At 43.4% G+C, this 25,369-nt stretch overlaps 1 protein-coding gene across 1 annotated transcript in view; it reads right to left on the bottom strand.

The window, feature by feature from the left end:
• Positions 1-25,369, bottom strand: part of PRX (periaxin) — a 43,011-nt gene that overhangs the window by 16,733 nt on the left and 909 nt on the right. The window contains exons 2-3 of the mRNA XM_075836102.1: positions 1,662-1,717; positions 1,481-1,576 (exon numbers count right to left, since the gene is read on the bottom strand). The gene's annotated coding sequence lies outside the window, so the exon portion shown is untranslated. The remainder of the gene's footprint in view (positions 1-1,480; positions 1,577-1,661; positions 1,718-25,369) is intronic.

Genomic DNA, 25,369 nt, shown 5'->3' with positions numbered 1-25,369 from the left:
GGAAAGAAAAGTTCAAGACAGACTGAGATGTTGTGCAAGGGGTTCAGGACCAGCTAAAAAACTAGAGAACTAGTCGTACATGTGCACCATACAAAAATGGATGGATAAGATGGTTCCTGTACGGTGAAGCTTGCATCTGAACCAGGGTACCCGCCAACAATCATGTGCCATTATAGTACTTAGGAGATAGAGAAGTATTTTTATGGACTCTGCAGACACCAGGGCCGACTGGAACTGAACCCCCTAAAGCTACACTACTGCTAATAAAAAGGTGTGGGACAAGCTCTTGGTGCCCAAGGTAAGGGTTTCAGAATTTGTCCCCCGACCCTTGGTCTCTGAAGTTCAGCATGATAGGTGCAATAGGTTGCACAAAAAAAATTAATCTATAAATTGCACCCCCGCCCCATTGGAGCCCTAGGCCGCTGCCTATGCCTGCCTACCAGACACAGCCGATGGTAAAAACTGGCACTGTTTCTGGAAAAAAGCAGACACTTTTTCTAATCCTGGACAACTCCTTTAATAAAGGCCACCCTCCGGTCCCGCAACAACAGTTTAATTATGATAGGCTATATGGAGTAATATTACCTGGTGCCCTCCAGTTGTGCCCCTATACCGTGGATCTGCCGTTTAAGGATCCCTTCTGTGTTGTCCCAAAATGGCTGCAGCGCTTCTTAGATAACAAGTCTGAGACACTCCCACTGTTCTCGGATTGGCTCGAGCTGCTCACGTGAGCAGTTCTTACCAATCCGAGAACATAGGGTGTCTTAGAGTCAGCCTGAGAAGCGCTGTGGCCATTTTGAGACAACTTAGAGAAGACCCTAAAACTGCGGATCCATGGCATAGGTGCACAGCTGATGGGCACCAGGTGATATTACTCTATATACCCCATCCCATTTATAATTTTGTCTGGTCGCTTTAATTGTTTCTTCTGCTACTCGACACACAGTCAAAGCGGTTGCCTGCAGCCTCCACTAGGGGGAGCTTATTGCATACGGATACCACTAGCTGTATCTACCCATATGCAGTTAGCTCCCCCAAGTGGTGGATGCATGCAAGAAAAAAAATATTATTTAAATATATTTAGATATATCATCAATTCAATCAGCACAGAATTTTGGATTGACATTAACTAATAAAACAAAATGGGAATTTGGTGAAACTCTCAGTGGGGGTGGGGCCGGGGCCCATTCTGGGTTTTGCTATGGGACCCTATGATTTCTACGTCTATGTACATCCATTAGTGTTACTTTTTAAAATTGTAATGGGGATATAAGTCAGCTGAGTCGACATCAGATTGTTTCCAACTGAGAATCAAATGAATTCAGAATTGATGGATCTGGTATCGGGTCCAACTCTTGGCAGACTCTTCCCCTAGTAGGAGAACACAGGATGTCGGATGGCGGAGATGACCCTGCTGCATGCTGCTTCTTAGCCTAACATCCTTTTCCCTTTCTTCTAATGAATGAGAGGAAATTCTCACCGCTCGATCTGCGTCTTTGATTTCCTCCGGGGACAGGTGGGGGCGGCTGGCGGGGGGAGACCTCTGCTTCAAGGGGCTGAACTTCTCTTTTACTGGCTGAAGAGAAAGTGAGCGATAAAATGACATAGACGTGTATAAGTACATCAATAAAAACAATAATGTCACAAGCAAAAATACTTACAGGGGGTTCAGATACTTTCCTAGACACATGACTCTCCACTCGTTCTTCCTCTGTACCTATAAGAATAACAAGCAACCAATAAACTCGTGTGGCCACGAAATATATAAATCTGAGGAAAGCATTCGTTTTCGGTACTGCATTCAGCTGCCCTGGGCTTATTTACTGTATATATAAGTATATTATACTTATATATATTATAACTATTATACTTGAACTTTACGTGGTTAAATTATTTAGATACTGAAGGATAGAATATCACTTTAAGGCCGAATTAAGACGAACGTGCCGCTTTTCACGTCCAAGTTGCCCCCGTTTTCACCGATCCCCATAGACTATCGAGGGATCCGTGAAAACGAAACAATATAGGACATGTTCAATTCTTCAACGGACCCTTTATACGCTCCCTTGAAACAACGGTTGTGTGAATGGTCCCAATGAAATACATGCGTCTGTGTGACGGCCGTTGTTTTAACAGCCATCACATAGACGTATACCACGGTCATCTGAATTCGGCCTAAGGGCTCGTTTACACGAGCGTGATATACTTGCGTGCGACGCGCGTGCTTTTCACGCGTGTCATACGCACCTATATAAGTCTATAGGCGCATGCAGACAGTCCTTGAGTTTTTCTCAGCGTGAGTCCGCTGAAAAAAACTCACGACATGTCCTATCTTTGTGCGCTGTTCGCGCATCACGCACCCATTGAAGTCAATGGGTGCGTGAAAATCACGTGCACCGCACGGAAGCACTTCCGTGGGACGCTCGTGATTCGCGCAACAGCTGTCAAACTCTGAATGTAAACAGAAAAGCACCACGTGCTTTTCTGTTTACAAACATCCAAACGGAGTGTCATCATGATGGCGGCTGCGCGAAAATCACGCAGCCGCGCATCATACAGGGCTGACACACGGAGCTGGTAAGTGCCTTTTGCGCACGCAAAACGCCGCAATTTTTGCGTGCGCAAAACGCACACGCTCGTGTAAATGAGGCCTAAGGGAAAGGTTTCCACTTTGAATTGAACAAGTTGTCATGGTCAAATGTCTGATATTTTATTTTACCATATTTTTTTGTAAGAATTAATAAAATAATTATTCTATGTATTATAGGTCTTATTTCAGGAACATACACACTCATACATCTGTTGCTCGTTTCAATCCCACAAAGAGGTATTTTGACAGGTCACAGTATGACTGGGCAATGCTTCATTTTACTCTGTGAAATCATCTCAGCATATTCGCTCTTGGTTGAGGACCGCCCAATGTATATATAAACGGCTCGGGTCTAAGCTTGCTGCCCGAGCAACTGGTCAGCTAAATGTTGGGTACCCGGCAGTCAGAGGCTGCCAGGGACCTTGGAGAGAAGCCAGAGGCGGCTTTCAACATTTTTGTCTTCTCTGTACTCACATATAGCGCCGCCGCTAATGTTCCTGGTGGTCATGTGACTAGTCATATGATCGTCAGGATGCTGGTGGTAACTAGACAGCGCAGCCCTAAGGGTATGTTCACACGGCGGGGGTCCGTAACGGCTGAAATTACGGGGATGTTTCAGCCTGAAAACATCCCCGTAATTTCAGCCGTACCGGCATGTGCAGGCGCTTGAACGCCGCATCAATTACGGCCGTAATTAGCGCTGCTATTCATTGGAGTCAATGAATAGCGGCTCCAATTACGCCCCAAGAAGTGACAGGTCACTTCTTTGACGCGGGCGTCTATTTACGCGCCGTCATTTGACAGCGGTGCGTAAATATACGCCTCGTGTGAACAGACAAACGTCTGCCCATTGCTTTCAATGGGCAGATGTTTGTCAGCGCTATTTTCAGACGTAATTCGGGGCAAAAACGCCCGAATTACGTCCGTAAATAGGCCGTGTGAACATACCCTAACAGTGACAATAGTCCCTATCACAAGGCTGATTTCCCCTGCTGTACAGCCCCAGCAAAGGACCTTTTACGCGGGCTAATTATCGGGCAAACGAGCGTTCACAGAACGCTCGTTCCTGATCATTGTCCTGTGTAAACAGGGCAACAATCAGCAGATGAACGAGCAAACACTCATTCATCGTCTGATCGGATCGTTTATGTAGCCGAAAATATTATGTTTATCGGCAGCACATCCTCCTGTGTAAACAGAGAGACGCGCTGCCGACATGATAGAAATCTAAGGGGACGAGCACTCTTCCCCATACATAACCGATCCTTGCTCCTAGTGAAAGCCGTGTAAGAGGGACCCTTATAGTCAAAAAGTATAGTGTAAAAAAAAATAATGAAATAATAAAGTCCCCTAAATGTTTTTTCTGACCTTTAAGGGTCAGGCCATAGTAAAAAAATAAAATATAATAAATTAAATAAAAATGACGCATAAAATACCCCTCCAAAAAATAATGCTCCCCCCACCAATCATTGTCGTAAAGCTAGCCCTGACCCAATTACCAAAAATAAACATGAAATATCTCAAAATTTACGGTAGACAATGATGCTCAGAAATAAAAAGTTTATTTTAGGGAAACGCCTTACTATTGGCAACAAAAATGAGAGAAAATGTAAAAAATCATAATTTTTTTTTGCAGTATTTTTCAAACTACAAGCCTAAAAATGCTAAAAAAAAACAACAAAAATGTAAAAAAATGCTACAATTATATGTATCGAAAAAAAGCATTGAAAGAATCGCCTCGCTAGCCCTACACATAAAAAAGTTATAGCCGTTTAAAGTGACGGAATAGTATCTGCATCTCCTGCTGACATTTGCAGGCGATGACGAGAGAAGCAGCGTCAGTCATAATGATAATGGACTAAGAATATGGAATGAAATATCCTACCAGTAGTGGGCTGTCTGTGAGGCCACATTCATACGCCCGTAGATGACGTGACTACTCAACAGGAATCTGTGGCATTTGAATTGTTTCAGGACCAGGCACCGTTTAGCCATTTTTAGCATGCATTAGTTAAAGGGACAGTTTCATGATTTTTTTATTTTTATTAATTTATGTGTTTTTATTTAATAAAATATTATATTGACTTTATTAAATTTTTTACACACAAAGTTTTTTTTATTGACACTTTCTTACTGTACTGGGGCTGCCATGTTTTATTTCATCTGTGTATGTGTTTCTTAATGGCACATACACAGATGGAATACGGCAGCACAGGGCATAGGACACAATGAACGGGAGCCGTTCATTGCTTCTGCTCTCTGGCTCTGTACTGCGCAGACGCCGTTCAGAGTCACACAGCAGAGAAGCCGGTTTGTAGGGAGATAGCAGGCGCCATTATGAAGACCGGCTGCACTGCAGGTAAGGTGTGTGTGTCTCTGTCTGTCCCTCTCTCATTTGTACAATCACACCCAAAATGGCAGCCGGACACTGCTTAGCAATTTGAAGACACCTTTTCCTGGCTTGGAGGGGAGGTGAGATTCCCTCCCACATTTACGGCAGCTGTGAGTCAGGTTGTTTTGCCTTATTCAACTTGCTGTAATTCTGGGAAGTGCTCCCTCTGGTGGCCAACATAGGAAAACATGTAAAATTATTATTTTATTTTTAATACTTTCCACCATGTGGAAGAAAAAAAAATACAGCAAAAAACGTAAAAAAATATAATAGAAATAAGTAACTTACTTAGAAAAAAAAGGTTTAATTCGCGACACATTCCCTTTAATGATATGTTAAGAGATCCCTTTAAATTTGGTTACCACTAGAATGCCAAAAAAAGTAAGAAAATCACCACTGACCCCAGTATCATTAGTGTTACAGGGTCTGCGACCCCATCAAACAGTTCCCCATAGCTCAGCGTCCTCAACCCCCAAGAATGGGCCATGGGCAGAATAGCATATTGGGGTTAATTGTCGTCGTTTTTGTTGGAAATACATTAGGACGGCCCTTGGCTTCACTTGGATTACACAATATCTCATTCTGTAAGGTCAAGATCAGCCTCATTCTTCAGGCAGCGTAGACACGAACTGCGCTATTTTAAGTAACAGTAGATGGATGTTTGTGGACATATGGGTGTGACGGAGAGACACCTGCCACCCTCACTCTGGGGGCTCCCCCGGGTGTAATCCAGAATAGTTTGCGATCATTGAAGACAACACAGGGAGTTCCATGATAAAAACACAATTAGGGCATGTTCACACTGCGCAAAAAACACCCTGATGTATAAACGTGTCAAATACACTAGCGTTTTTTTATGCGTTTTCCGCATGCTTTTTGCACGATTTTTGGCTCGCCATTAGGACTCCCATTGACTATGGGAACATTTGGCACATTTTTGGCGCATTTTACGAGTCAAAGAATTGATCTGGTGCTTCTTTTTTACACAACGCATTTTTTAAAATATGCTGGCGCAAAAAAAAGCGTTGTATGTACAAACTGTGCGATTTCCCATTGATTTGCATGGGAAGCTTACTGAAGCATTCTTTGACATGCCGTGTGAACAGGGCCTAATACATATAGATACTGTATATACTAGTATATATATCATATCGTGAACGCAGGGCAGATGACTGATTGAATGTATGTGACCCTACAGATACAGCACTATGGGGTCTTGATCATGTGAAGAATTTCACGTAAATATGAGACTTCTTATTTTTTGCTGTAGCATTACAATATTTTACTGTAGACTCATAGACCAATCCTCTTTTAGAAAACCCCCGACTTGCTCATTTAGTACCTGGTGTATTCCATCCAGATCATGTATTCAAATCCGTGTGACGTCACTGTATCCTAATTCACACCCTTGTGGTAATGCCACTCCTGCCAGTGATAAAACTCGTGTATATATATATATATAGAAGGAACATTGTATAAGGGTATGTTCACACGCAGTAGCAAAATACGTCTGAAATTACAGAGCTGTTTTCGCCTGAAAACAGCTCCTGATTTTCAGACGTTTTTTAACAACTTGCGTTTTTTGCGGCGTATTTTATGGACGTTATTGGAGCTGTTTTTCAAAAGAGTCAATGAAAAACGGCTCCAAAAACGGCCCAAGAAGTGACATGCACTTCTCTGACGCGGGCGTCTTTTTACGCGCCGTCTTTTGACAGCGACGCATAAAATGACACCTCGTGGGAACAGAACATCGTAAAACCCATTGCAAGCAATGGGCAGATGTTCGTAGGCGTAATGGAGCCGTTTTTTTCAGGCGTAATTCGAGGCGTAAAACGCCCGAATTACGTCTGAAAACAGTGCGTGTGAACATACCCTAAGGGTATGTGCACACAACCTCTTTTCAGTCGTAATTGAGGCGTTTTACGCCTCGAATTACACCTGAAAAAACTCCCCTAATACGCCTACAAACATCTGCCCATTGCTTTCAATGGGAATTACGATGTTCTGTTCCCACGAGCCTTTATTTTACGCTTCACTGTCAAAAAACGGAGCGTAAAAAGACGGTCCGTAAAAAGAAGTAGCATGTCACTTCTTGAGGCGTTTTTTGGAGCTGATTTTCTATTGAACACTATGAAAAACGCCTCAAAAAACGCCTCCAAAAACGTCTGAAAAGAAGCCTCAATTCACACAGAGTTTTTTGACGAGTTTTTTTACGTGGAAACCGCGCCAAAAAGCTCGTAAAAAACGGCCCAAAAATGCCTCCCGTCGATTTCAATGGGAGGCGGGGCGGTTTTCTCCTGCGAGTGGTAAAACCGGCTCGCGGGAGAAAGAAGCGACATGCCCTATCTTCGGGCGTTTCCGCCTCTGACCTCCCATTGACTTCAATGGGAGGCAGAGAAAGCGTATTTCGCGGCGTTTTATGCCCGCAGCGCCCAATGGGCGTGGGCGAAAAGCGCAGTGCAAAACGCAGCGAAAATTGGCGTGCAGGGAGAGGAAAATCTGCCTCAAACTTCCAAACGGAATTCCAAACGGAATTTTGAGGCAGAAATTCTGCCTGCAAAATACTCCGTGTGAACATAATTCCAAATTTCATTCTCAGCTTCAAAAACGCCTGAAAATCAGAGGCTGTTTTCTCTGAAATCAGCTCCGTATTTTTCAGACGTTTTTTGTTAAGCGTGTGAACATACCCTTAGAGTAACTGTACTTTCAGAAAACTTTTGATATGTCATAGCGACATATCAGAAGTTTTGATCGGTGGGGGTCTGTGTGCTGAGACCCCTAACATCGCTAATACGAAGAACACTCAGCTCAGCACTCGGCACCATCGGCTGTGATGGGCGCTCCTTGTCAGCTTTAAGTTCGGGATCCCCTAGAACATGTATGAGCCATCTTCAGCCTTTCGAGGAGCGCCAATCACAGCCGAAGGTGCAGAGGACTGAGCTGAGCACTTCTGCACATTGGTTTTAGCGATGGTGGGGGTCTCAGCCCCTGGACCCACACCAATCAAAACTTCTGATATGTCGCTATGACATATGAAAAGTTTTCTAAAAGTACACAGGGCAGTGAACTGGCAATGGGTAATTACACTGGGAACACCATAAGGCCTCATGCACACGACCGTAGTGGTGTGCAAGGCCCATGATTTGCATCTCGGACGGCCGCGGAGTGCCATCCGCGGGCCGTGCACATGGCTGTGTGTATTCATTTCAATGAGCCTGGACCGCAAAATATGGGCGTAATAAGACATTTCCTATCTTTTTGCGGGCAATGCATGGACCATGGAAACCACAGTCCTGTGCATGGGCCGATAGAAAATTATGAGACCACCATTCACCCACAGATTTGCGGGTGAATTGCGGCTGCAAAAACACGTTCGTGTGCATGGGGCCTTGGTGCTGCTAATTATAAGCTCTTCCAGAGGTGTATCTAGGTGGGAAGCAGCAGGGTATAAGCCCTAGGTGCTGGGAGCCAGGGGGCACCAACAAGCCACTCTGCCTTGGCGAGGATACATGGACACAGCAAATTTGGGCAACATAATTAGTACTTAAATACATAGGGCAGCAAACTGAATCTAGCTCGGACTACAAGCTAGATTCCCTACTACTGCCCTACTACTTATGTACTACGTTATACACCCACTACCCATAACATTATATAACTAAACATACAGTCCTTTAGGTTATGTCCTCCTGGCAATACCAGACACAATGCTTAGTGGCCCACCAATGGTTTACACTGCTGCCATTTACAGTAGTGATGGAATAATATTTAGAGAAATTATAATAATGCGAGTGAGGAGATCCATAAAATTGTTGTAGTCATAATGAGTTTCGGTCCTTGCCACCTCCCAAAGTCATGTCAGTCTACTCTTCAAATGCACCAATTTGGGTGGTAGAATACCAACTTTGATCAGTTTAGTGAGGAGAAGCAACACAGATGTCTCCCCTCAACGTCTTAGGGTATGTTCACACGGCCTATTTACGGACGTAATTCGGGCGTTTTTGCCCCGAATTACGTCTGAAAATAGCGCCTCAATAGCGCTGACAAACATCTGCCCATTGAAAGCAATGGGCAGACGTTTGTCTGTTCACACGAGGCGTATATTTACGCGCCGCTGTCAAATGACGGCGCGTAAATAGACGCCCGCGTCAAAGAAGTGACCTGTCACTTCTTTGGCCGTAATTGGAGCCGTTATTCATTGACTCCAATCAATAGCAGCGCTAATTACGCCCGTAATGGACGCGGCGTTCAAGCGCCTGCACATGCCGGTACGGCTGAAATTACGGGGATGTTTTCAGGCTGAAACATCCCCGTAATTTCAGCTGTAACGGACGCCCTCGTGTGAACATACCCTTAGGCTGGGTTCACACGACCTATTTTCAAACGTAAACGAGGCGTATTATGCCTCGTTTTACGCCTGAAAATAGGGCTACAATACGTCGGCAAACATCTGCCCATTCATTTGAATGGGTTTGCCGACGTACTGTGCAGACAACCTGTCATTTACGCGTCGTCGTTTGACAGCTGTCAAAAGAAGTGCAGGACACTTATATACATTCTATGCAGGACACTTCTTTCAGACGTAATTTGAGCCGTTCTTCAGTGAACTCAATGAAGAACAGCTTAAGATTACAGGCGTCAAAGACGCCTCGCATAATACGAGGAGCTACTTTTATGGCTGAAACGAGGCAGCTGTTTTCTCCTGAAAACAGCCTGTCATTTCAGCCGTAAAAGCCAGCTAGCGTGTGAACATTAAGTTGTTTTTTTTGCTTTATCGTCAATATGTAAGTCAACATATAGATCTATAAATCTTTGTAATATTTCCTTTTATGCAGTTTACACTTTTTTTTTAGTTAATCAACCATCGGAAACTGTCAGTAAGCAGGCTAGGTGCTGCTGAAAGGACCTTATTATGGCTTTGTTTGTATTCTAGTTATGGTTTGTGTGAATGTCCATAGTAGCAGTCCAATGGCCCATAAATACTGTATGTTTAATCACACATGATCTCCCGAAAAATCTGGTTAACATTTGGATACCTAATACTACTTTGTTGGGTATTCATGTGTTGATGACAATAGAAGAGGTGAACCAATAAGACAAAGTGCCTTTTTATGTATCCATAGTACTATATAGACCAGGGGTCTCAAACTCGGCCGGGTAAGTGGGCCACATATAGAAAAAATGGGAAGTTGACGGGCTGCATTACTTTCAAATTTGATACAAAATTATTGTTAATCAATTAGTTATTTGATCTACTATAACACTATATTACTAGAATAATACTACTACATTACTATAATAATAGCGCTAGGTTTAAAATTTGAGATATTTCTCCACGTGCTTATTTCAACAATTCAGTTTTCCAGTTTAAGTGTCGCTAAATGCAGTCCGGCGGCTCAGTTGGCAGTGTTTGGAAGACACACATGTCAAGATTGGGCAGCCCCTTTTTAGTTCCCTCTGTGGATGCTGCCACAGTGCCCTCTATTGATGCTGCTACAGTGCCCTCTGCAGATGATGCCACATTGCCCTCTGCAGATGATGCCACAGTACCCTCTGCAGATAATGCCACAGTGCCCTCTGCAGATAATGCCACAGTGCCCTCTGCAGATAATGCCACAGTGCCCTCTGCATATGCCACAGTGCCCTCTGCATATGCCACAGTGCCCTCTGCATATAATGCCACAGTGCCCTCTGCATATAATGCCACAGTGCCCTCTGCATATAATGCCACAGTGCCCTCTGCATATAATGCCACAGTGCCCTCTGTAGATAATGCCACAGTGCCCTCTGTAGATAATGCCACAGTGCCCTCTGTAGATAATGCCATAGTGCCTTCTGTAGATAATGCAACATACCCCTAGATAATGCCACAGTGTGCTCTTTAGATGCTGCCACAGTGCCCTCTGTAGATGCTGCCACAGTGCCCTCCGTAGATGCTGCCACAGTGCCCTCCGTAGATGCTGCCACAGTGCCCTCCACAGATGCTGCCACAGTGCCCTCCACAGATGCTGCCACAGTGCCCTCCACAGATGCTGCCACAGTGCCCTCTGCAGATAATGCCAAACACACCCCAAGTAGATAGCTCCATTGGGGCTCCCTCTAGAAGTGGAATCCCCAGTCAGAGCGTTGCCGACGCTTTGGCTGGGGATTCCTCTACTGTTGGAGCCCCTGACGTCACTGTCCACACACAGTGACATCACGGGATCCTCCTGGACCAGAATGTGATATCAGGGGAACCCCAGAGCCGGAGTCCCGGAGCAGAGCACTAGTATAGAGCAGAGTCTGTACTAGCGGCACTGTGTCCCGCGGGCCGCAGATGACAGCCCCAGGGGCCGCATGCGGCCCCTGATATAGACTCATATAAAGTTCTGTGAACAGCAGCTTGCTGATGGTTTCCAGGAAGCTACAGGCGCATATTTGTGTCTACACTACACAGAGCAAGGATGAACGTAAAATAAGAGAAGAATGGTAAAGAAGATATGTTACAGAGATGCTAGTTTTTATTTCTAAATATATAACCCAGAACATTTAGTAATAAAGTAAAATTCCGATAATCCGGCATGCAATCTCAGAAATTGCTGTATCCACAGTGGTGTTGATAGCGCTGAAGTCCATCAGGATCCTCATCTTCCATACAGGCTACTCCTGATGTGGAAACGGCCTATAGTGAATGTCCATAGATGTACCTCAGTCCCCAGACATGTCACCTACTTGAGCCCCCTGCCTGTTTCACCAAACAAAAAATTATTTGCTTACCTAATACTTCTCAGTTCTCACTCAGACAGACAGACTTCTTAAAGAGAGAGGGTTAAAAATTCTGGTGGTGTGTTATCACTATGCACCACTATGACTATTAGGTTAGCGGGAGACTATAATGGTCTCCACAGGGGCATGGAGATCCAATGTAGTCACCCACTGGCTGCAGAGTTAAATGCCAGACAACTTCCCATATGGTGGGGCACTGCTTGGTAGTCACATCGCTTGAATAAATTATTTACATTTTATATGATGGATGATTACAATGAGAAACTCCCTTTTTCCCTCTTGAAAGAGGTTGTCCCCATCAGGAGAACTCTTTCCCTTATGCCCCACAATATTAGGGCATACCGACATCTGCTATATCTGTCTAGAATATCAGCATTTCAGGACTTTTGGATATCAGATTAAAGGAATGTTATTGTATATATTAGTGAATTACAGCATTATATGTGCTCCGTTATATGACCCTTACATCTATAAAAGCAAATACAGAATCCTTGATTCTATAATGTTCCCTCCGGCTGAAATGTGGGGAGATAATGTACTGTACATATTCTCTTTGGCATGAATTATTACAATAGTATTTGTTGATATGTCAGTGCATTACATGTGTTGACTCAGGGAAAGAAGGGTGCCCATTCCAAAATCCCACGCCTGGCACAGCACTGCCCACGCTGACTGATTCTCAGAAAGGTCAATGCTTCATAGACGAAATTCTCTGCCCCTTTAGGGACAATAGGGAGCCATACCCAGACTCCCTCAAAAGGCATTACAGACATACCAAAGAAAGGGTTTTACATAGCTGAACAATGGTTCCCTTAACACAAGGCAGAACGCCATTCTTCTTAACCCTTCCAGTGCTGGGTTAGGGTCTCGTAAACCGTACCGACTGCCACAAATAGGCCAAAATATCATTCACTAAAGCCTGATATCCAAAATCAAGATACACAAATCAAATGCAATATTTTAGATATAGGACACACAACGGGAATTTCTGCCAACGTCCCCGGTGCAGTTGATATTTAGAGGTATGCGTGACAGAATCCGTGAGAAAAAAAATGCTGCCATCAGAAGTCGTATTACAGATTGCTCATAGGGAAGCACAGAGGCACTATATAGTGGCCCATGGGGTGCCTATGGGCAGTACTTAGCCATAGGTATACCGTGTGCCACCAGACATATCGCATATGCATGCAATAGTAAAATATTAATAGGGACATGACACAATAAAGCAATCATAATGGAGCTGCAGATCTAAAGCAATGATGACAAGCAAGCAAGAGCTCCGAACAATGTACAAGATGCCCAACAAATCGAATGATATGCTTGTTGGAGACACATGGGCACACGTAAACAAACAATGCCTCCCCTACTACCACCACTGCCGCAGCGGGGCTCAAGATCACTGGTCATGGTGTATAATTGGGAGCTTGAGTACTGGACTTTCACCAAACAAAAACTTCAAAAACTTTAGAGCCCCTTTGGATCTCATCTCCACACCAACACTGCCGTAATGCCACCTTTCCAGAATTTTTTTTTTATGGAAAACTTCAAATTCAGAGCATGAGATAATATATCAGAGCTAGTTTATTATTTTTGTTTTTTGGATTGGCCCAGGTTTTTGGGCAATTACATATTTATGTAGTAATCATGTAAGTTTGTACAGTAACAAGAAGATATGCAACCTCTTCTGAGGGCAGGGTTAATAATTTGGGAACAGTCCATACCATGTGGTGTTGTTGGGGAAGGGGGGTGGGGTTGCATGCCAGGAATCTACAGTCCTACTTGATGGAAGATAAATGAGGATCTATTTTTGGCCTGGAGAAGATTCCCCTTTGCCTGCTAAACTTCTTAGTGTCCGTATGTATAAACTAAGTTAAAGAGAATCTGTCTCCTCTCCTGACTTGTCTGTTTTAGTAAATAATTGTATTCTTTATAAAATAACATATTTTCTTAGAACTCTACTTCGTGCCATTCCTCTGTTATTCCTCCTACAAATTTATGAATAAATTAGCAACTTGGTGTTACCAGTTGGGGGTGTGTCCCTATACAGCCTGATACTGTCCAATCAGTGCTTACAGTCTCAGACTATGTGGGGACACGCCCTTTTGACAAGGGGAATGGTAACACCCAGTTGACAATTTATTCATACGTTTCTAGGAGGAATAACAGAGGAACAGTACAACACAGTATTCTAAGAAAAGATGCTCCAGAATTGTGATTTTATGGGGAATACAAGTATCTACTAAAACAGACATGTCTGGAGAGGTGACGGATCCCCTTTAAAATTGAGTATCCACGATCTCACATTGATCATATGTCAGTATGTCAGGAGTTATAGTGATATATATATGGTGAATATGGCTTGATATACTTCAGTGAGGCTGGGGATCTGGCGCTGTATATGTGACCAAGCTCTCAAGCACTTCAACTGTAGTGGGTGACAGTAAGTAACAGATATCAGTACTTGTAGGTTATCAGCTCAGTGATGTCTAAGTACTCAAATATAGTGCGAGCGCTATTCACACCTCTGTCTCAGTAAGGATTGCCAACCGTCCGTAAATCTAGGGACAGTCCGCAGAAAATGGGTGTTTTTTTTCTGCTGCCTGTAGTGTCCAACAGAAAAAAACTGTCCAGGATTTCTTCTAATTTTCCTGAAACGTTGCACTGCGTATGCGCCAAAATGTACATGCACAGTGCAAACAAGGGAAGAGTAGGCTGTGGCCATGTGAATTACAGTCTGAGTGAGGTAGGGGCCGGGAGTGAACCAGTCCAGTCACCTCACCTGAGTCACCTGACCTCATGTCAGTAACATGAGGTCAGGTGACTCAGATCAGGTGACTGGTCCACTCCCGGGCAGGGACTGACCTCACTCAGACCGCCGCGTAACCGGGTCATTCACTTTGCTCCATCCACCCTCCTGCTCCTAAATGTGAGTGAGTTTTCAGGCAGAGCGGAGAGCGGTAGCAGTAGGCTACCGCTAGCGCTCTGGGGGCTGTGTGGCACTATGTACAAGGGGGGGCTGTGTGGCACTATCTACAAGGGGGGCTGTGTGATGCTATCTACAAGGGGGCTGTGTGGCACTATGTATGAGGAGGATGTGTGGCACTACATACAAGAGGGGGCTGTGTGGCACTATCTACAAGGAGGGCTTTGTGCAGCTCTATTCACAAGGGGGGCTGTGTGGCACTGTCTATAAGGGGGGCTGTGTGACGCTATCTACAAGGGGGCTGTGTGGCACTGTACAAGGGGGGCTGTGTGGCACTATGTACGAGGGGGCTGTGTGGTACTACATACAAGGATGGCTGTGTGGCACTATCTACAAGGGGGGCTGCATGGCACTAACTACAATAGGGGGTGTGTGGCACTATCTACAAGGGTGTATGTGGCACTATTTACAAGGGGGCAGTGGCACTATCTTCAAGAGTGGTGTGTGGCACTATCTACAAGAGGGGTGTGTGGCACTAAAACAGGCCCTGGAGGTGTCCGTAAAAATGTTTGGTCTGTCTCTGATTTTTAGCTCAGTTGTCCAGAAATGACTGAAGTGGGGGTTGGCAACCCTGGTCTCAGCAGAGTTTGTAGTGAATCTCCTGTTTGGAGAAACCTGCAGTTACCTAATAAACTCACCGGCATAATCGCTCCTGTGTAAATGGGTAATCTTGAAGTTATTCATTGCTGTTCACTAAATGATCAATGTATGTCAAGATGTAATAGTGATTGATTCATTTTGAAGAACTTAGGGGACATATTTAAAGTTAATATCTACCCTTTTTCGCCATGTTATTTTTAGGTGCAAATTTTGAGGGGTTGTCCGGTTTCGATACGTTTATTTCATTTTTTATATAATTAAAAGTTATGCAATTTTCCAATATACTTTCTGTATTAATTCCTCACGGTTTTGAAGATCTCTGCTTGTTGTTATTCAGTAGGAACATTCATTGTTTACTTCCAGTGGATAAAATTCTGTCCATGGTCATGTGATGGACACACAGGTGCACGGCTCGTTACAGTCTTCTGACGATCCCAGCCCCTGTGTGTCCATCACATGACCATGGACACATCTTTATCTACTGGAAGTAAACAATGAATGTTCCTACTGAAACAACAAGCAGAGATCTTGAAAACCGTGAGGAATTAATACAGAAAGTATTCAGTCACCACTAGAGGGAGTAGAGGAGCTTTCTGCATACAGGGGATTTCCCACAGGATCGTTGATAATTGTATTATCGCTGGGGCCCCCACTGATCACTAGAACGGAGGTCGTCGCCTGCTCCTCCTCACCTTACGATCGCAGTGAGGAGAACTTTGAATAAAGGGGATGTAAGAGAATATTCTCGAAAAGACTGTGGAGGATTAAATATATACCCATGATTATGCCACACAGATCTGTCAACACAATCCAGTCCAAAACTTCCCAAAGTCCTGCTGGATATTATGGGATTGCTCTCACAGCTAAAAGGATACATTTTCTTAAGAGACAATAAATGAGAGAATTGTTATTAAAGCAATATCCTTATATATTATTCAATGTGTGTCCAACGATGGAGCTAGACTATTGATTTCAGATGCCATATATATCCGTTCCATCTGACAAGATCATGCGCAACCCTATTGTAACAGTATACCAATACATCCAATATAATACCCACTGAGTGTAAATCAGACATCTGCGCAGACATTGTTACAGCAACGTTTGTTGAATACAATGGAAATCTTGTCATCTGATAAACCGCAGACACAATCCATCAAACAACCTACAAAACTTTACTCAAAACTACAGTATCACCAATTCTTCATTTGGCACATGATCACCGTATGCAAAAAGGATTGTAATAAAATTTTAACTGCACTTGAAATTTGCATAGTCCGCTGGAGAAGAAGCTTTATATAATCCCTCTGACCTACGTGTTCAAGATGGGTAAGAAAAAAAACTTTGTAGCGTTATAAAAGGAGTCCTAAAAGACATATATAGACAGTCTGCATAATATTGCAAGTAATATAAGTAGACAGTGTATATAGGCTGCCAGGTAACATGTATAGACAGTGTATATAGGCTGCCAGGTAACACGTATAGACAGTGTATATAGGCTGCCAGGTAACATGTATAGACAGTGTATATAGGCTGCCAGGTAACATGTATAGACAGTGTATATAGGCTGCCAGGTAACATGTATAGACAGTGTATATAGGCTGCCAGGTACATCTATAGACAGTGTATATAGGCTGCCAGGTACATGTATAGACAGTGTGTATAGGCTGCCAGGTAACATATGTAGACAGTGTATATAGGCTGCCAGGTAACATGTATAGACAGTGTATATAGGCTGCCAGGTAACATGTATAGACATTGTATATAGGCTGCCAGGTACATGTATAGACAGTGTATATAGGCTGCCAGGTAACATGTATAGACAGTGTATATAGGCTGCCAGGTAACATATGTAGACAGTGTATATAGGCTGCCAGGTAACATGTATAGACAGTGTATATAGGCTGCCAGGTAACATATGTAGACAGTGTATATAGGCTGCCAGGTAACATATGTAGACCGTGTATATAGGCTGCCAGATAACATGTATAGACAGTGTATATAGGCTGCCAGATAACATGTATAGACAGTGTATATAGGCTGCCAGGTAACATATGTAGACAGTGTATATAGGCTGCCAGGTAACATGTATAGACAGTGTATATAGGCTGCCAGGTAACATATGTACAGTGTATATAGGCTGCTAGGTAACATATGTAGACCATGTATATAGGCTGCCAGGTAACATATGTAGACAGTGTATATAGGCTGCCAGGTAACATATGTAGACAATGTATATAGGCTGCCAGATAACATATGTAGACAGTGTATATAGGCTGCCAGATAACATGTATAGACAGTGTATATAGGCTGCCAGATAACATGTATAGATAGTGTATATAGGCTGCCAGGTAACATGTATAGACAGTGTATATAAGCTGCCAGGTAACATATGTAGACAGTGTATATAGGCTGCAGTGCCAGGTAACATGTATAGACAGTGTATATAGGCTGCCAGGTAACATATGTAGACCGTGTATATAGGCTGCCAGGTAACATATGTAGACATTGTATATAGGCTGCCAGATAACATATGTAGACAGTGTATATAGGCTGCCAGATAACATGTATAGACAGTGTATATAGGCTGCCAGGTAACATGTATAGACAGTGTATATAGGCTGCCAGATAACATGTATAGACAGTGTATATAGGCTGCCAGGTAACGTGTATAGACAGTGTATATAGGCTGCCATGTAACATGTATAGACAGTGTATATAGGCTGCCATGTAACATGTATAGACAGTGTATATAGGCTGCCAGGTAACATGTATAGACAGTGTATATAGGCTGCCAGGTAACATATGTAGACAGTGTATATAGGCTGCCAGATAACATATGTAGACAGTGTATATAGGCTGCCAGATAACATATGTAGACAGTGTATATAGGCTGCCAGATAACATGTATAGACAGTGTATATAGGCTGCCAGATAACATGTATAGACAGTGTATATAGGCTGCCAGGTAACGTGTATAGACAGTGTATATAGGCTGCCAGGTAACATGTATAGACAGTGTATATAGGCTGCCAGGTAACATATGTAGACAGTGTATATAGGCTGCAGTGCCAGGTTACATGTATAGACAGTGTATATAGGCTGCCAGGTAACATATGTAGACAGTGTATATAGGCTGCCAGATAACATGTATAGACAGTGTATATAGGCTGCCAGGTAATGTGTATAGACAGTGTATATAGGCTGCCAGGTAACATGTATAGACAGTGTATATAGGCTGCCAGGTAACATATGTAGACCGTGTATATAGGCTGCCAGGTAACATACGTAGACAGTGTATATAGGCTGCCAGATAACATATGTAGACAGTGTATATAGGCTGCCAGATAACATGTATAGACAGTGTATATAGGCTGCCAGATAACATGTATAGACAGTGTATATAGGCTGCCAGGTAACGTGTATAGACAGTGTATATAGGCTGCCAGGTAACATGTATAGACAGTGTATATAGGCTGCCAGGTAACATATGTAGACAGTGTATATAGGCTGCAGTGCCAGGTTACATGTATAGACAGTGTATATAGGCTGCCAGGTAACATATGTAGACAGTGTATATAGGTTGCAGTGCCAGATAACATGTATAGACAGTGTATATAGGCTGCCAGGTAATGTGTATAGACAGTGTATATAGGCTGCCAGGTAACGTGTATAGACAGTGTATATAGGCTGCCAGGTAACATATGTAGACCGTGTATATAGGCTGCCAGGTAACATACGTAGACAGTGTATATAGGCTGCCAGATAACATATGTAGACAGTGTATATAGGCTGCCAGATAACATGTATAGACAGTGTATATAGGCTGCCAGATAACATGTATAGACAGTGTATATAGGCTGCCAGGTAACGTGTATAGACAGTGTATATAGGCTGCCAGGTAACATATGTAGACAGTGTATATAGGCTGCAGTGCCAGATAACATGTATAGACAGTGTATATAGGCTGCCAGATAACATGTATAGACAGTGTATATAGGCTGCCAGGTAATGTGTATAGACAGTGTATATAGGCTGCCAGGTAACATGTATAGACAGTGTATATAGGCTGCCAGGTAACATATGTAGACCGTGTATATAGGCTGCCAGGTAACATACGTAGACAGTGTATATAGGCTGCCAGATAACATATGTAGACAGTGTATATAGGCTGCCAGATAACATGTATAGACAGTGTATATAGGCTGCCAGATAACATGTATAGACAGTGTATATAGGCTGCCAGGTAACGTGTATAGACAGTGTATATAGGCTGCCAGGTAACATGTATAGACAGTGTATTTAGGCTGCCAGTTAACATATGTAGACCGTGTATATAGGCTGCCAGGTATTACATTTTGACAGGGTTGTAGCTAAAGGGGGTGCAGAGATAGCAGTTGTACTTACGCCTTATGCACACGACCCGTGTGTGTCGTCCTCGGATCAGAGACTCGTGCCATTTTTCACGGACCCGATTCACCCGCTAAAGTGAATGGGTCCGTGAAGACTATTGGGTGTCACTCAGATGCCGTCAAAAACGGCCCGAGTGGCACAACGGTCATGTGCAAGAAACGTTAGACCTGGTGTCTGAGGGGGCGCAAAGGTTCCTCTACCACATAAGATGTTGTAAAGTTTTATATTGGCATTATAAGGGTGAATGGTAGGCGGGGGTAGAGATTTTGCGTTTTGCTAATGAGCTATGCCTCTGCGTATAGACAGTCTCTATATGATTCCAGATAAAGTATAGACAGTCTCCATAGGCTGCCAGGTAACATATGAATACAATCTCAATAGGCTCACTAGAATAAGAAAGTCGTTTGCACCAAGGCCAAAAGCGGGTGAGTGTGTTAACCCATAAATGTCTTAAAAAATACAACACATCCATTAAAGGGTTATTCCGTGGATATGCCATAAATGTTTTAGATGGGATATACCCCTTTAAATATAGACATGTCTGTCTATTTGTGTTACAGCTGTGGCCTGTGGTCCATTTTTGGACTTGATCTGGCCGGGTCTGGGATGTATAAGCTGTTGTCACACACAACAAAACTCCCACGCAGCCTCCAAATGCAAAATGTTCTGCACCAGGACATGAACTGTAGGGACGATCTGCAAGTACAAGACAATGAAGACGTTTCAAGAGCTGGAGGAATTTGATCCTTCTCGTGCGTGGATTTAATCAACATCTTTCATGGTCAGGATCCGGGTCCTTATTTGGGACCACAGTTCAAATCTTTCTTGGGTTCATGTTCCACCAGGGTTAGGCGGTCTATTTTTCCTTACACTTCTGTCTGGGGGAAGTGACAACCCTCATTTTGGGGTTCATATGACTTTTTAATCACTTTTAATTCCATTCTTTTGGGAGGTTAGGTGATCAAAAAACAACAATTTGGGCGTTTTGTTTTTTTTGTTTTTTTACGGTGTTCATCCTGAGGGATAATTAATGTTATATTGTAATAGTTCAGACTTTTACAGATGCCACAAAAACAATTATGCTTTTTTTTTTTATTACTTTAGGGAAAAAACTTTATCTAATAATTTTTTTTTTAGTCCCCCACAGCGAACCTGAACATGTGATCATTAGATCGCTTCGACAATACACTGCTATACTTATGTATTGTAATGTTTTACCGGCCTCTTTTATGCCCGCGCCCAGCAGGGATTAATAGGAGCAGCAAGATGACAGAATTGAAGGCCCCCCAGTCTGCCTTGACTACCATCGCCCCCCCCCCCATGTTTGCATCGCAGGGGGGCCAATGTATTGACAGACAGGACTCCCCTGTCTTTCTATTCGCTTAAATGCCACGGTCGCTTCGGAACAAGTAGTTAAACTAGTTATTTCCAATCCTGACCGTTAGTGCAAAGTGTCGAGCCGTAACATACGGCTGACATCTGCGGCGCACATTGAGGAGAGTGGCCCAAGAACAAAAGAAAAACAAGCGCAAAATGGGGCCCCCTTTCTGGTGATGATTCATGTCACCCCGCCATCCTCATAACAGGACAGTGTGGTGCATGTTGATCCTCCTCACCATCTTTTGTGGACTTGTGGCCCCCGAGGCTAATGTGGAGGTCCCTATGAAGAGGGAGCCTTGTACAGTTTTACATTACTCATGGAGGAGAAGAGCCTGATTTGGGTTTCTTCCTGAATCAGCCCTTTATCAGGCGTCTTGGTTACCTCAGTTACATACGCCCTTGTCAAACTAATAAATTAATCGTGATAATAAGCCAAACGATACATTCTGAAAGAATTTTTGAAACTGCATCACAAGGAAGGAAAAGCTCTTTCCTGTCATCCGTGGTCTCCACCAGTCTACAGACACAAGGGCGTCATCTTTTGCCTGTCCCACTAACGCATCATGCCTCAACATCCGGGTGCTGGCCATTGGAATCATATTCTATTTACGTCTCAGATAATCTACTCGCATCCTTCCGTCCTCGTCATGCCTCGACATCCACGCCAGAACAATGACATAGTAATTATCCAAGAACGCAATGATTCATGAAACATTCTCTGTTCTGGACCTGTAATGGTGACTGACCCCAGTTGGATTCAAACAGAAGCTATGCTTGGTATGTCTATGGAAATTACTCCACCAATAAAGACATTCTTTACAATTTATGTGACCTTGGGTTTAGTTGAAGGAACTTTACGCCCCATGGACCATAATGGACTATGACATAATAAAGCCAACAAACTAATTTTCGTTATGCATGTTTTCCTTCGGCCTAAACATAAATATCCTACTTTCTTTCCTAGATACTACTTGGAGTGAGAATAATGCATTTCTTCAACTTTTTTAGTTTGTTTCAATAAATATGGCTTGACCCATTGATATTTTAATGGGTAAGAAGGAAGCGTCATAGCATCTTAAAGCAAATCTGTCAGATCTTCTATCTGAGGGCAGTATAGGATAGAGGGGGAGACGCTGAATTTTATATTATTTGATTCTGTATTTTCATGTAAAAAGCTGATACAAGGGGTTATGGGGGTCCTAAATACTAATAAACTTTCCTTAGGATAGGCGATCAGTGTTTGATCGGAGGGCGTCCGACTGCCGAAACCCCTGCAGCAGCCTCCCCCTCTATTCTACACTGCCATCAGATAGGAGATCTGACAAATCGCCTTTTATTAAAGGGTAACTAAACTTTTAAAAAACATTTGACTTCATAGTGACATGCCAGAAGTTTTGATCGGTGGGGGTCCGGGCACTGAGACCCCCACCGATTGCTAAAACTAAGCGGTAAAAGCAATCGGATAAGCGCTGCGCCACTTCGTTTCCGATCGTCATTCCTCGGAAAGTCGAGCAAGCGGTGTACAGGCTCATAGACTTTCTAATGAACCCGTACACCGCTCCAAGGACGCCAAGAAAAGCCGATCGGAAAATAAGCGGCACAGCGCTCATCCGAGCTCTTCTGCCATCTCATTTGTGGGCCTGTACACCGCTACATCGACTTTCCGGAAAAAGCCGAACAGAAACGAAGCAGCTGGCCGCTTCGTTTTAGAGATCGGTGGGGGTCTCAGTGCTTAGACACCCACCGATCAAAACTTCTAACATGTCACTATGATGTCAAAAGTTTTATAAAAAATTTGTTACACTTTACTGTTTTCAGTTGTTGTCTTCAATTCCTTTTTATTATACTAGTCATGTTCACCTGCTATAAAGCCAAATACATATCCACATAAATGTCTGATAGATGCAGGTCCCACCTCTGGGACCTGCACCCATATTGAGAACAGGGAAATCTCGATCCCATCCCACCAGGTGAGCAATAAAGCTCCTCTATTTACGTAACTCACATAGAAATGAATGGAGGGAGCCGCACACGTTTGGCCATCTCCCCATTCATTGCCATACGGCCACCTCACCAAACGGGACAGGATCCGAGACCCCTTGTTCCAGGAATACATGTGGGTTCCTAGGACTCGTATCTTTCAGCTATTTATGGCATAGCCTGTGTATATACCCTAAATGTCTGAGTTGGAAAAACCCCTTTAAAGCATAAGAGTATGTTCACACGCTAAACTAAAAACGGCTGTAAAATACGGAGCTGTTTTCACGGGAAAACAGACTGTCATTTTTAGCCATTTTTAAAGCATCAAGCGTTTTTTTGCGGCCGTTTTTGAAGCTGTTTTTCTATTGACACAATGGAAAACGGCTCCAAAAACGGCTCAAGAAGTGACATGCACTTCTTTTTATGGGGAGTTTTTTTACGTGCTGTTTTTCCAAACGGCTGCGTACAAAAATTCCCAGTCGGAACGAAATGCCGTTTTTCTCATTGAAATCAATGGGCAGATGTTTGGAGGCGTTCAGCTTCTGTTTTTTCAGTCCTTTTTCGGGGCGTTTACGGCCTGAAAAACGGCAGGAAATAAGCCGTGTGAACATACCCTCAGGGTGGAGCAGCCTGAAGTACTGAGCCTATGCTCTAGTCTTTCATTTATGTGGTGCACAGGGACCGTATCGACCAGAGATATATTGTCGTCTGTCTTATAATGGCTGCATTCTGAATGTAGTGCTCAGAGAGGTCATTGTGAAGTGGTGAGGGGTACCGGGTCAAGCCCTGTGAGTGGTCTCCGAAAATCCAAGCTGCTGTAAATATCAGGGTTATCCTCAGAATCCCTCATACTTGAAAAGAGGCCACAACCAGGTTTTCTATCAATACTATGAGTTACGGGATATTTATTCCAGTACGTCAATGTCAATTTAGACTAAATGCCAGAAACCCCAAAATAATGGCAAGAAACTTTTTGTCAATTCTTTTGACCACAGACCAGGCGTCCACACGCCTCTCACATGTCTGTTGTTATTCCTGGTATACACCATAAAGATTCTACATAGGCAGTTTGCTGGACAGAGGTCATAATACAAATTTGATACAAAGAAAACACAAAAAGAACGACGCTGTACAAGATAACATTACAACAAAACCCCCTCTAGTCATTTTCACTGGCCACAATAACTGTGGAAATACAGTTGCTTCTGTTTTATACTTCAAGGTAAGGTCAGGTGGAGTAGAATAGGGTGATACAACTGTTGCAGAATACAAGGACATATCTGTGGCTCGTGCATTGCATTAATGGGACATGAAAATAATGGGGGTGGGAGGGATGTGATGACTGTGTATGAAAACTCAGTACCAAAGTCTGTATGGGTATTGTTACACCTGAGAACTGTCCCACATTACTGCTCAAACAAAAGCTCCACTCTTGATTAACATTGCCTGTCTAACCAGCATATCTGTCAATCTCTGGAAACCATCAACAAACTGCTGTTGATGGATCCGTTATTTCTATTATATATCTGTATAACTGTGTCTTGCTGTCATTGGGCTGTAGGTCTGATTGGCTCATTAAAGGGGTTTCCCCACCATAGTAAGTGTGGTATATCTTTATGATATGCCATCACGACTGGATCAGTGGAGGTCAATAACCCTTCTGGATTCCCAGTTCTGTGAACAGCGTCTGGTTGGGAGCGTCGCTGCGCAGAGAAAAAGGTGAAGGGATGGCGGCTTCTTCTTTCTACGGATTGGGGGAGGTCAAAGTGATCAGATTCCCACCAATCAGATAGGGATTACATATCCTAGCAATATGCCATCCCTTACTATGGTGGGAAAACCACTTTAACGTTTAACGTAATAGCACGAGTGCCAAATACAAGTATAAGGCTCTACACACACATACGCACGCACGCACGCACGCACGCACACACGCACACGTATATATATCTTCAGAGCCTCCCTACAGAATAAAGCGTTATTCTTGCTGTCTAAATGACGGAAACCCCAACGGACACCATTATAAGTCAATGGGGTCCGTCAGTGACCGGTTTGATCATCATACGACGGATCCATCACATCATCCTGTCTTGCATTATATACCTAAGCCACGATGCTTGTGTAAACAGCGCCGGTTTCGAGTATTTAGATTTTAATGAACATCAACTTTTTATGTGTAGTATCGAATAACTGCAGCTGCTTGTTGACTGTTTCCGTTTCTATCTAACTCGAAAATAATTGAAAAATAGGTATTAAAGATATATTA

The sequence above is a fragment of the Rhinoderma darwinii genome, chromosome 8 (genome assembly GCF_050947455.1).
Source record: "Rhinoderma darwinii isolate aRhiDar2 chromosome 8, aRhiDar2.hap1, whole genome shotgun sequence".
In the NCBI taxonomy this organism is placed as follows: domain Eukaryota; kingdom Metazoa; phylum Chordata; class Amphibia; order Anura; family Rhinodermatidae; genus Rhinoderma; species Rhinoderma darwinii.
Note: the sequence above shows the minus strand (reverse complement) of the source record. Positions and strands in the feature narration are given on the sequence as shown.